Below are 12,909 nucleotides of genomic sequence, written 5' to 3' on the forward strand. Positions count from 1 at the left end.
AATCAACGGTTAGCAACTGCAGCTGCAAGCCATTGACCAGAAGCGGGTGATATCCATTGGAAAAGTGGAAGCTTCATGCATGTGGACTGTTGGTATTTTATGGAGCAGACGGGAACCCACTGGCATCCAATGTATTGAATCCTTTTTTGGAAGGAAGCCCCTGTCCCCTGAAGATGTATCTCAAACACAAAACTGGGATTCTGTTAATGCAAATGCATCATCCTGTTCAATAAGTTTAGTAAACTCAATCATCTTCATTAATTTAACTAGCAGCCCGTCCCGACGTTGTCCGGGTATGAATTGCTGCCAGCCAGTAGTATATTGTTTCGTAGGATTTCGTTTTGATAGCATTTCTTATCTGTGACAGGCCTGTGAAACGCTCCGATTCACAGTGCACTACTGATGCACTCAAGAGTGCGCGTTCAGTAGTGTGTGAACGCGACTTTCCCTACTTTATTTTTCCTCGCAATGTTATATAGCGCGAACTCGACAACATGGCATGAGCATAATTTACATTACAGAAGAACACATTCATTTGTGGTAGGCACGGGGAGACAAAGCGATTTGCCTGGAATCACAGGATGTTGAGCTGATGCCGAGGTTTGAACGTAGCTCCCCAGCTCTAAAGTTCGCAATTCTAGAACTTGTGGCGGGAGGTGTGTCTAAAAGTGTATGTCGGTGCTGGCCATCAATGAGAGAGACCTGTGCATTTTTGAAATGGGTGGTGAAAAAATATGAGTATGTTGCTGGAGATGTGGGCCGCCGTGCCACCAATGTACTTACCGGGGGAGGGTCAACACCCATTATTCCGCAACTTTATTTCCGCATACCATCACTCCGCATACTTTCATTACGAAAGTACCATGACTCCGCAATGCCATTATAACGCATGGCATTACATTTTATATGCTTTTACCACGCATACATTTACAACGAAATTCATTGTAAATGCATGAATGGTAAAAGCATGTTTTTTTTTAATGTTTGGATAAGGTAAGTATGGGTAAAGGGGTATATGTTTTGGGTACTGAGGTATATGTTTTGGGGTGTTTGGGTATTTTAAGGGTTCATATATAGTTTTGAGTTATGGGGTACAGGGGTAGTTTTAGGGTTTAGGGATAGGTATGGGTTTTGGGGTACAGGGGTATTTTTAGGGTTCAGGGCTAGGTTTGGGTTTTGGGGTATAGGGGTATTTTTAGGGTTCAGGGGTAGGTTTGGGTGTTGGGGCACAGGGGTATTTTAAGGGTTCAGGGATAGGTTTGGGTTTTGGGGTACAGGGGTATTTTTAGGGTTCAGGGCTAGGTTTGGGTTTGGGGTACAGGGATATTTTTAGGGTTCAGGGGTAGGTTTGGGTTTTGGGGTACATGGGTATTTTTAGGGTTCAGGGGTAGGTTTGGGTTTTGGGGTACAGGGGTATTTTAAGGGTTCAGGGCTAGGTTTGGGTTTTTCGGGTACAGGGGTATTTTAGGGTTCAGGGCTAGGTTTGGGTTTTGGGTACAGGGGTATTTTTAGGGTAAAGGGGTAGGTTTGGGTTTTGAGGCACAGGGGCATTTATAGGGTTCAGGGATAGGTTTGGGTTTTGCGGTACAGGGGTAATTTTAGTGTTTAGGGATAGGTTTGGGTTTTGGGGTACAGGGTATATTTATAGGGTTAAGATGGATTAGTGTTTAAGGGTGTTGGGGTATTTTAAGGAGTAAGGGTGGGTTATGATTATGGGGTGCAGGGATATTTAAAGGGAGCAGGGTGGGATTAGCACACGATATGAGACATGACATGAAGGGCGGAACGTACCACACGCCCCCAGTGTTTGTCACGCCCCCAGCACATGCCCACAGCACAACGCAGTCACGCCCACAAGGGACTACTTTGCTGGCACGGTTCGTTTACCTTTTAAATGTATATGGTGGGCGTCTGCATAGCCTATGTCCTTCTGCTGCAACTGCCCTTTCCAACGCTGTATTGGGTGTTTTGATTGGTGCTGTGGTTCCTGAGATTACCCGCCTCAAAGGTTTGGGCTCTCTCTTTATTATATTAGAATATATATATATATATATATATATATATATATATTTATATATATATATATATATATATATAGAGAGAGAGAGAGAGAGAGAGAGAGAGAGAGAGAGAGAGAGAATTTGAGGATGTTCAAATCAGTCTTATCTGTGGCCTATACATATATATATATATATATATATATATATATATATATATATATATATATATATATATATATATATATATATATATATATATATATAGCGAGAGAGAGAGAGAGAGACAGAGAGAGAGAGAGAGAGAGAGAGAATTTGAGGATGGTCAAATCAGTCTTATCTGTGGCCCAGTGTGTGCTCCCTCTAAAATTCGTCTAGAGACGCCACTTTGGTAGCTAGAGGTCTTAGTAAATTTGACATTCTAATTGGGAGAAGACCATTTGAAATGTGAATATATACATTTGAATTAAATCCTACAAATTTGTGCTGTATGGTAATACTGTGCTGGAGAAACACAGAAGTGTTTGTGATCATCAACTGCAATGGTGTACATCTGAAACTGCACCTCCCACATAGGTCCGTACAATTGTAGAACGGTGGACTTCATCCAAGGTATCAGCCGTTGCTTGAAACCACTGCTAAGCAGAAATACGTAAAGACAGACCACAGAATGGTGCACCCAACCACAAAAATGTCCAAATGAGATATTAGTTATCTCCTTTATTGAAATTTTGATGTATGTTCATAAAAACAGCCAAGGTTACAGCCAACGCATTTCGTTCAACAACACTGAACTTCATCAGGACTTAGTTTTATATGTAAGATGAATAGCTCCCTCTATAAATGGTTTCATAAGAAGTCCCACCTGGATGACTGCTAACGCATTACCTTGTGACGCAGTAGTCACCCATTTTGAGGTGGGATTAAAATATTGCCCAACCGCAACACCTGAATCTGTGTTATTCTCCAAATCATCAAGGAGTCCTTCACTGGTGACCAGCAACTATGGATCCTTCATAGAAATCCTTGTATGGAAGAGCTGGTATTCATTGAAAGGTAACCAAGACAGGAGGTCAAAAAATACAATCATTTATAAAACACTCTAGTAGGGAATCTGATCTTGTGGCTTGTTAGAAAGTGGATATAGTTACATTGTATTTACTCCTGCTAGATGGAAAACCCACTTTCATCAATTAAACTTTCTCTGTACCTAGTCCTAGAAAGGCATTCATTGCTATTTTAAAAATAATCTCACCCACTTAGGAATCTTAATGACAGGCTTCATCTTTTAGTCGTCACTAACATAACACCTGTAACTGGACAGGCTCTTCCTTGACTATCAAGGTAGCACTTCTTTTGAAGACAGGTTATCTCAGAAAAAAACATTCACCTGGGGATACTCCACTTCCTTAATTTATTTATGGATCCACTGGCAAGATTAAAAACAAGTTTGAAGCTCTTGGAAAGTGTTAATTGCTCCAGCTTCAAGAAGTCTACATATTTCCGCTAAATGATCTGCCGGGTCATATGGCTTTCTTCAGTACTGACCTAGGAACCCTATTTAATCCCACTTGGGTATATTTTTACCACTTCAGTACACCATTCGTCTAGAGGATTATAACTGAAATTCACATACTTGCAGATGTTATTCATACCAACGAGCCTGCGATTTCTCAACTCACTTTTTTTTTGGTATACATGTTATGTCCAATAAGGTGCTAGACACGGGTGTACCTTGTACTCAAACATTCGTCAAAGATGTTTACCATCTCCTTACCTATTTGTCACCTATTCCCTGCAGGGACTTGAGACCATAAATAGGTGAGAAGAAGGCATAGATATCTGGCAATCTTTTACTAGTGCCTAATAGTGGTAACTGTAATTTATTGCACCCAAAACATTCCAAACCTCTGGGTTCAGAATTTATCAGGTGTGATAAATAGCAACTATTTTGAGTCTTTTTTCTTAGTAATAGGGAAGAATCTGAAGATTTTGATGCAAGTTTGGTAGTTACTGGACATTTTTACCCCATTAAATTTCTGCAGGCTTGACCTTTTCAACTTTAATAAGTGCTGCAAATGTTATTATACCTTGTAATTACTGGGTATGATAAACTTTGTACCACTTATAGCTATGATTCCTGCACAAATCTATGTTTGGTGAGGGATCGCAATTTAAAGGGGCACCTGTAATCAGGTGTTACTAGATTCAGTGTGCTTCCATTTGGGTTGTCAGCTGCGACAAATTCCAGCAGAAGGGATCGTAAATAGCATTCCTTCCCCATAAAATCCTTGGAACCTATACTGAACTTTTGGATAATAGATGCAAATAATGACAATTTTGCATGTTGCCTAAAGAAGTGAATATCTGAAAACTGGATAAGGGTCTGTCTGCTAGGATTGTCAGAAATTCACCCCAAAAATTCTTGGGGTTCGAAAAACTACGCAAAATTACACAAAATACAGATTTAGTCCTATATTCTAGTGTGAAATAGGTCCTCATGTCCATTTTGGATGATAAGATGCTTTTTCCCTAAACAATAGCCCAATAAAACCATTTGCAGCGAACAACAGCAGCTCATGTTCTGGTCATTCACATTGTTCCTGGATCTCGGAGATGGGAGCTTTGCATTTATGGCCCAAATTACACCAATAGGCGTAATTTTGTGAATTTTGTGTAACAATCGTAACATGAAATGCTGGAAAAAATTAGAGATTATGTCACCCATTTAGATTTGCCAGATTATAAATACAATATGCATCCAAAATATTAACTTCTCTTAAAAGTCCAATCAAATCCTATTAATAATACTTACATTGAAATGAGATTTCCTCTGTATTCCTGTGTTGGCATTGTTTTACCTTATTATAGCTATTAGTAGAATTCCTAGACTTAAACATTTAGAAGCAAGGCTGATTGTCAATAAATACATCAATGACACAGTGCACATGATCTGGCTGTCCTCTGATTCGATTAAATGAATCTGGAAAGGGTCTGCCATTTGCAATTGGGCCACCTTCACAAGAATTCCACAACCCACCAGCGCATAACGGCTCGCTTCTGTTTTCCTCTACTTTGATCATCCCTACTGTATTTTAAGTAATTTAAAACATCTGTTTTAAGGAATTTACTGTATTTTATATGTTTCATGAATTGAATTATTGGTGATTCTTTTGCACAACACATAGTCACTTTATTCTGCAATTGCTCCACCCCAATTTCCCTACCAACGTCCTTATTTTGCACACAATTGGTCTCCCTGATCCACCACGGCTCATGCTGTCTAAGCGGAAGGAACCAGCACAACTAGCACCACATTAGGTGAATCGGAAAGACTACTATGACCGCCATTTAATAGTACAGTTGGCAGTCTAGTCTTCCAAAGCCTTAGGGCTACAAAAGAGGCTTCCTGACACGGACACGTATCTCTTAACAGGTATCTCCTCTTTTACTCTACCTAGATCGCACTTACTGTGTTTTAAGTAATTTTTAAAATATTGTGTTAAGCAGTTTACTGTATTTTATGTGTTTTATTAATTGAATTATTGGTGATTCTTTTGCACAGCACAAAGTCACTTCTGAAATTGTTCCACCCCAGTTTCCCTGCCAAAACTGACTTTGCTTATTTTGCACAAAATTGGTCTCCCTGGTCAGCCACGGCTCATGCCGCTTGAGCAGAGGGAATCAGCACAACTAGCACTACATTATTTGGCTTAGAAAGAGTACTCCCACTGACATTTTATAACGTGGTCGGCAGTCCACTCTTCCAAAGCGCTAGGATGCAAAAGAGGCTTCTTGGCACAGACATGCAGCGAATGCGCGCATCAGGTGTGCCACCGACGCCTGTCTGCACCCATCTGTGCCTGAATGCCAGCAGTTGCCTGGCATCCTGCTCCTTTTCTAAAAAGTTAAGCAAATGCCTCTCATACAATATACCAGCTCAAAGCTATTAGGGATGAGTCCATCCTTTCTCGCATCCCTAAATTGTACTGCACTTGAAGTCTGCGTTTGGTAGAGGAAGGCCTTCCCATATGCAAATCTTGCAGCTTCACATGCTCTCTCCTTACCCTCAGAAGATCTGTAAATTTCATAGTGATAATAAATCCAGTCAGAAAGAGCACTGGACAGTCTTTTCCCTCCAGAACTTAGCAGTAGAACCACTGCAGAGCCTCAAAACAAACCAATTTCAGCTATGTGGCCTTCATTGTAATCCGTGCTCCATTCCCAAACATGCTGTTCAACTATGGGATCTACTTGTTACTGGCAAATCTGATATCTGCTTTATTACCAAAACCTGGCTTCACCATGCAGCGCTCTCCTATATCCCTATATCATTACCCCCGAATATAGACTGATCAGACTAGATAGCGAGAACAAAACTGGTGGGTGAGCTGCCATTGCCTTCCACAATCCTGACAAAATCACTTTATTGGACTCACTGCTCAGCGACTGGACAGAGCTCTGTGTTTTCAAACTGGAGACATGTATGAATGTGGTCTGGAAGGTGTATTAATTTACTGCCTTTCAGGTCCAAAACAAATTTTCAGTAATAAACTGATTGAGCATCTGGCACCTCACATACTGACATCTGACATCTTCATGCTGATGCAGACTTTAACTACCATGCAGAACTGTACTCAGAAAGAGAAATAATATGTCTTTTTACAGACCTTGAATCGTTGGGACTGTATCAAATGATCTCAGGCCCCACTCATATAACAGGTCATACGTTGGACCTTATTTTTATCAATATGCCAAATCCACAGGTAGATTCTCACAGACCGATGGTCCAGGTCTGTACTGGAGAATCATTAACACATAAGACAGCAGCACCTAAAATGATTAGACCATGGAGGAAGGAATCACTTCCATCTTTCACATCGTGCTAATCCACCCCCTACCTCCACATTGCACCCAGATATCAGTCTCAATATGGAAGAATTCCAGAGCTCCACACACTTCCTCACTTCAGTAACCACCGACCCGCTTGGGAAATTTTGATCCTGTCACCTCCAGGGAAGTCTTCGACTTGATGAATAAGATCAAATCAGGTTCGCCAGAGGACCACTCCCCTCCCCTCCCAACATCATGGTGACCCATGCCCCAGCACTTTTTCCCAAAATTATGGGTCTGTGTAATCAGTTCATATGCACCGAAACTCTTCCTGTTAAATGGAAAGCAGCCCAGGTCCTAAAGAAACCTACGAGCGACCCTTTAGAGCTAGCCAACTATAGGCTGATATTGTTGCTCCCTTACCTCAGCAAAATATTACAGCCGCTGGTTAATAAGCAGCTCACGTCTTTCCTGAAAAGCTTCTCCCTGCTGGACCCCTCCCAAGTCAGGTTTTTGTGCCTGATACAGCACAGAAACAGCACTGGTGGCAGTACTAGACACCATCCAACTCTCCTTGGCTGAAGGTCATCCACCTAGGCCAGTACAACTCGATCTATCTGCCGCATTCGACACCATCGCACACTCTATCTTGATCCAAAGGCTTGTTGAGATTGGTGTAGGTGGAAAAGCCCTTCGATGGCTTAAAAACTTCCTGAGTAACCAGACTCAAACCATGCATCTGGAGTCCTTCAACTCCCTGGCCCTTAACATGAGGGTTCAGCAGGCACGGGCGGCTCCTCTGCTATGGCAGTGGAGCGTCGCCTCACTGCTTTCTTGCAGTGCGAGAAGCCAAAACATAAAATGGTAATAATAGTTAATAATATTACCATTTTATGTTCACTTTGTGGGTGGGTGGGTAGGTGGGGCTGGTTTGCTCCCCGAGCAGGAGAGGAGTGGTTTGCCCACTCCCGAGTGCACAAAGACTGTTGGTCGGCCCTCACGGGCCGCCCAAACCAGTCATATGCACTTTGCCCTTCTCCATGCTGCATGGAGAACATGCACACCCCTCCGGCCCCTGCTGGAGCCCCACATCACAGCACTCCAGACCAATCACAACGCTGCATGCAGCATTGTGATTGGCTTAGGGGAGGGAGCCTGGCTGCCTGCTTCCTGTTCCTGTCGAAGACAAGAGAGCAGGAGCAGTGAAGACACAGGACCCGGCAGAAAGGTAGGTTTTTACTTTATTTTTTTTAATTATGTCTTGCCCGCATGACCCCCTCTCCCCGCATGACCCCCCTCCTCCCCGTGCAACCCCCACATGCCGCTCCCCCCCACAAGCCATGCCAGTTGCTCTTTGAGCCCCACTCTCTTTGATATTTACGTGACTCCCCTTGTTCGAGTGCTAAGATCCATCGGGTTTGAAGTTATATCCTAAGTAGACAACACACAATTAACTGTTTCCATGGGACCAAATTCTGAATCTATCAAGATCAGATTTGGTGAATGCATTAAAAAAAAGTACATTTCTGGATGCCTACCTACAACAAAACAGAGGAAGCCCACAGTCTAGGGGGCCGTACCAGGATGCGATGAGCCCTTTCGACCAAGAAAAAGGCAGACACTTAGACGTACAGGATGTTCAGTACTAGCCATTCCTCCCAGACCAGCTCCACACTGAGGCCCTCCGTGCGCTCAGGAAATCTCATCATATGTATATTATTACGCCTTGATCTAGCCTCGGCGTTCTATGTTCTGAGATGCAGGGTGAGAATTTCAGCTTCCACCTTCTTCAGGTGTTCCTGCATGTCCTGCAGGGAGTGCTATGCTGTCACCAAGGTGGACTCTGCCTTCGTCAGCGGTCTGCAAGTCTGCAGTGATCAGCGCGCAGTAAATTGACCTCCACTGAGACAGAGTCTATACGGGTCTCCAGTAAGGCTTAAGTGTCCATGATGGCCTCAAGGACCTTATCAAATTAGGCAGAGTGGGCAAGGAGCATCTTTTGGCATGGAGTCTGCTTCTGAGTCTTGCCTGCCCGGTTGCAGTGGTTTATTGAGCTTTGGTTTCACCATCAGTCGAGGGCACCAGAATGAGTTCAGGAGAAAGTATGGAAATGAGCAGTCTGAACTCTCAGACAGGTATGTTCCTGGGATTAGCGGGCTGCGGTCCGTCAAATATAGCACTTGGAGTGTGGAATCCAATGACTGGTCACCCCGTGGAGCGAAACCCCACTGCCAAGTTGCGCAAGCCTTCTGGGCCGTCAGGAACCATTGTGTATCATGCAATGGCGGGGATGCAATATGTGGTTTCACTCCTGCAATCAGCGCCAGCGACGCTTTCTGGACAATTATGTGACAGTGGGGAGGTGGAGCTTGCTTCTAGGATGGTCAAGGAAGTAAGGGAGACACACAAGGATAGCTTTGGCAGGGATGTTTAAGTTTTGAATCTCCACCCAGCACCGTGCTCCTATGTTTTGAATTTAGCGAACATCCCTAGGCGGAAATACAGACCAGTTGATTTTAATAGTCTCTCACAGGCTAATGAAATTTAGAGGCTATGACCACACCTTAACTGAACTTGTTTTGATGGCAAGGAGGGTTGACTGGGCGGCGCCATCCCCTAAAACAATCCCTAGTGACTGCGTAGTGGTCAACTTCGATGATCCAAGAATTGTTGTGACTCTCCTACTGCAACCCCTCCCCCCTTTTCATGAGTTTCCCAGATATCTTTTTTCCCACTAAGGTTTTTTTTTACAAACCTCAATATCCCTCACCACCCATTCCTGGTGCAGTATTTCACTGAGGAAATAGAAGTCTAAACTGTATTTTAACATTTGTCTTTGCGTTTACATTTATTTTTATACTACAGAAGCAAAGCAAAATAACGTTTTTTGACTTACTGAATGACATGTTCATCGAGTTTTTAAGTATACAATAGCACTTTGGATAATTCCATTGGTTTATTTATCCAGTTTATGTTCCCTGATAATATCTGCAGCTGGAAAATTCTCTGTGATCCATCTCCGTAGCTATGCCTACATAACTCTTTTGTTTTCCTACTTTGTACCTTCCAGGGAAGGCCCCAACATTGTATTGACGGTTTTACTCATTCAGTATTTTGGCCTCCCTTTGCATTTGACATTCACAATACTCCAATCTCACAGCTGATTGCCCTGAACAATAAAATAGACTGGTTTTAAACATAGGCTATTATATTGACAAGAATAAATCTGGAACCAGGTTTCCTACCTTCAACTAGTCTTCTTATTTTACATTTGCAAATTTCTCTGCTATTCTACTCCTGACTTTTTATCTGCTGCAACAACATTAATAGAGTATCTGTTTGGAGAATCCCCGACTCTAAGTTGTGGCTCTGTAACTGTATGTATGTATGTATGTATGTATGTTATTTATACAGCACAAATCTAGCCAAAAGGTGGCAGATCATCGTACATGGTGAAGACAAGCTTAAAGTCAGTGAGTAATAGGAGATGAAGCTGGGTTGTGGATGGTTAATTTATTGTGATGTAGTATTCTTTAAAGATATGAGTCTTAAATTCTTTCCTAATTGGAAAAGCTTTGGGGCAGTTCAGATGGAGCTTCAAGTAGGCACTGAACATCCAAGTCTTCATGATGCACACGCATTGCTTGAGATGTTGGATGTCTGAAGCAGAGGATACTGACGTTTTCCATGCTGCAAAGTGATCTGAAGGTTGACTGGTAGTTTTACAGGAGATGGTTATCATTGATGTGATCTTAGAGTTGAACATAGACTGCTTTTTCAATGATCTTGCTTATGAATGGTAGCTGAGTGATGGGTCGGTAGTTCGGCATAATCAGGGTATAGGCTAGGTTTCCTTAGGAATGGGAAGATCTAGCCATTCTTGAGAGCTTCAAGGAAGATGCCTTGAGTGAGGGAGGCATTGACAATGTTAAGTATTATTATGGGAGTATCCCTTTAAAGAGCTTTGATGAAGGACGATGAAGGCTTGATCTTCATAAGGAGGAGTTGCTTTGAGGTACTTAAGTAAATCAGGCAGTTCTGGGAAAGACAGGGCTTCAAAGGTGACCATTGCATGATTTTATGGGAATTGGTGGGTGTGAGAAATGAAGCAGGCTGGGCCTAGCAGGGAGTTGATTAGGTGCTTGATTGTCTTTAAAAGTGTTCTGCTTCTGTTAGGGGCTTCTTTGATGGTGATGGTAAAGTACTTTAATGTGGCTGTGTGTTTTGTAAAGAGCATGAGTTGAAGGGAAGGATTTTTTGAAGAATACCCAAGACGAAGGGCCACAAAAAGGCCAGAAATGCATTGAGTACTCCTAGCTACTGATTAAGGCCCGTTGGAATTTCTGAAGTGTTTAAGGTTACTGTGACAAATGTGAGATGTCCCTCATGTGACTATTGATAAAACTTGGGAATTATGAATACACGCAATTGCCGAAGTGAAGTGCACCGATGACCGTGAGGGGAACGGTCCAACTTTCTGCTTACCCGGTTCTGTTCCTAGTGGCAGGGGGAGCATTCTCGGGTCCGCCGTGAGGGAAACGGCTTGCAGCTCTTCTCGCCTGACAACAAGGGACTACAGCCCCCAGAAGCACCTGTGGCGCACCCAGGCAGCGTCACTGCCCGGCGATGCCAGCCCTTATCTGCGCATCACGCCTCACGCAGCGCGGGACACGCAATTGCCGAAGTGAAGTGCATCGACGACCGTGAGGGGAACGTCCCAACTTTCTGCTTACCCGGTTCTGTTCCTAGTGGCAGGGGGAGCATTCTCGGGTCCGCTGTGAGGAAAACGGCTTGCAGCTCTTCTCGCCTGACAACAAGTGACTACAGCCCCCAGAAGCACCTTTGGCGTACCCAGACAGCGCCACTGCCCGGCGACGCCAGCCCTTATCTGCGCATCGTGCCTCACGCAGTGCGGGATGCGCGCAGGCAGCGCCCGGGCAAAGGGCGGGCCGTCTGTGGCCGTCGGTGGCCGAAGGAGGCCGGGCAGAGCCACCTCTCTTGGCTGTGCAAGGCTGCGGCCGACTTGGACATTGCGAACTCTGATAATTTTTTTGCATATAGTCAGTAAATAACTATTCAATGTGACAACTCTAATTTGATGATTCACAGTATGTTTTAATGCTCTTCCTATTCCTAATCTAACTAGATCTAATATATACTCTGTATTATTTCATTTTATTATATTTGGAGTGAACCCTTGACGAGAATTATGGGCAAGAATAATCTTCCAACCACACGCCCCATTACACGACAAACAGCTGTTTTAACAACCCCACTCCCGAGCTTAACCGCAATTGATAAAATGCTACAAAAGGGGTGGTAGCCTCGGCCATAGAAAATACCGAAAGACGTCTTTCATTGACACCTGCCATGCCCCCCCCACGCCACCTGGGAATGCTTCATTAGCCACAGCTAATTCTCCTGATTCGTTGTTAGCGACCTCCTTTGCGGACCTTCCGTGCGCAAAGATCGAGTCAGAGGCTGGCCCCCGTAGTAATCCATCTCCCCCTTTGGTTTGCCAGGTAGTTAACAAGGCACCTAAGTACTGCCCCAGAAAAAAGAAGCCCAAACCACAAAAAAAAGCTGCTAGCCCCACTACACCTGCCCCAGATATTCCACAGGCAGATGCAGGGCCCTCCTTCTCCACTTTGGCTCCCCCTTTGTGGGCTACCCACTTAATAATCGATTTGCAAGCACACATGGAACAACTTATTAAATCTCAGTTTAAAACTCTGATGAGTAGAATTAACAAAGTTGTTTCCATGATAAATATCAAGAGTGGTGTAAGCGCACAACCAACTACCCCGAATAGGAATATCTCTCCGACGCCGGCTCTAGGTAATACTAAACAGTCATCCCAAGACCGAAGCCAAGGTGTAGGCCCACAACCAGATAACCGGGCACAAGGGCCGGACCCATCGACAATGACCAAGCGTCCTTCCGCCCCTACCCCTCCTCGTCCCGCTACTCCTCCAAGTAAGCATCTAAATAGTGTGAGTTCTTGCCCCCGTATCCCGTCACCCACCTCAACAGGGATCAGCAAACATCTGCCAAATCGGGGGATGGTACCCCATAAGTC

General features: G+C 43.8%; 1 protein-coding gene across 1 annotated transcript in view; it reads left to right on the forward strand.

The window, feature by feature from the left end:
* Positions 1-12,909, forward strand: part of OPN4 (opsin 4) — a 1,087,721-nt gene that overhangs the window by 662,537 nt on the left and 412,275 nt on the right. The gene's annotated exons all lie outside the window — the stretch shown is intronic.

Source organism: Lissotriton helveticus, chromosome 5_1 (assembly GCF_964261635.1).
Source record: "Lissotriton helveticus chromosome 5_1, aLisHel1.1, whole genome shotgun sequence".
NCBI classification, from domain to species: Eukaryota; Metazoa; Chordata; class Amphibia; order Caudata; family Salamandridae; genus Lissotriton; species Lissotriton helveticus.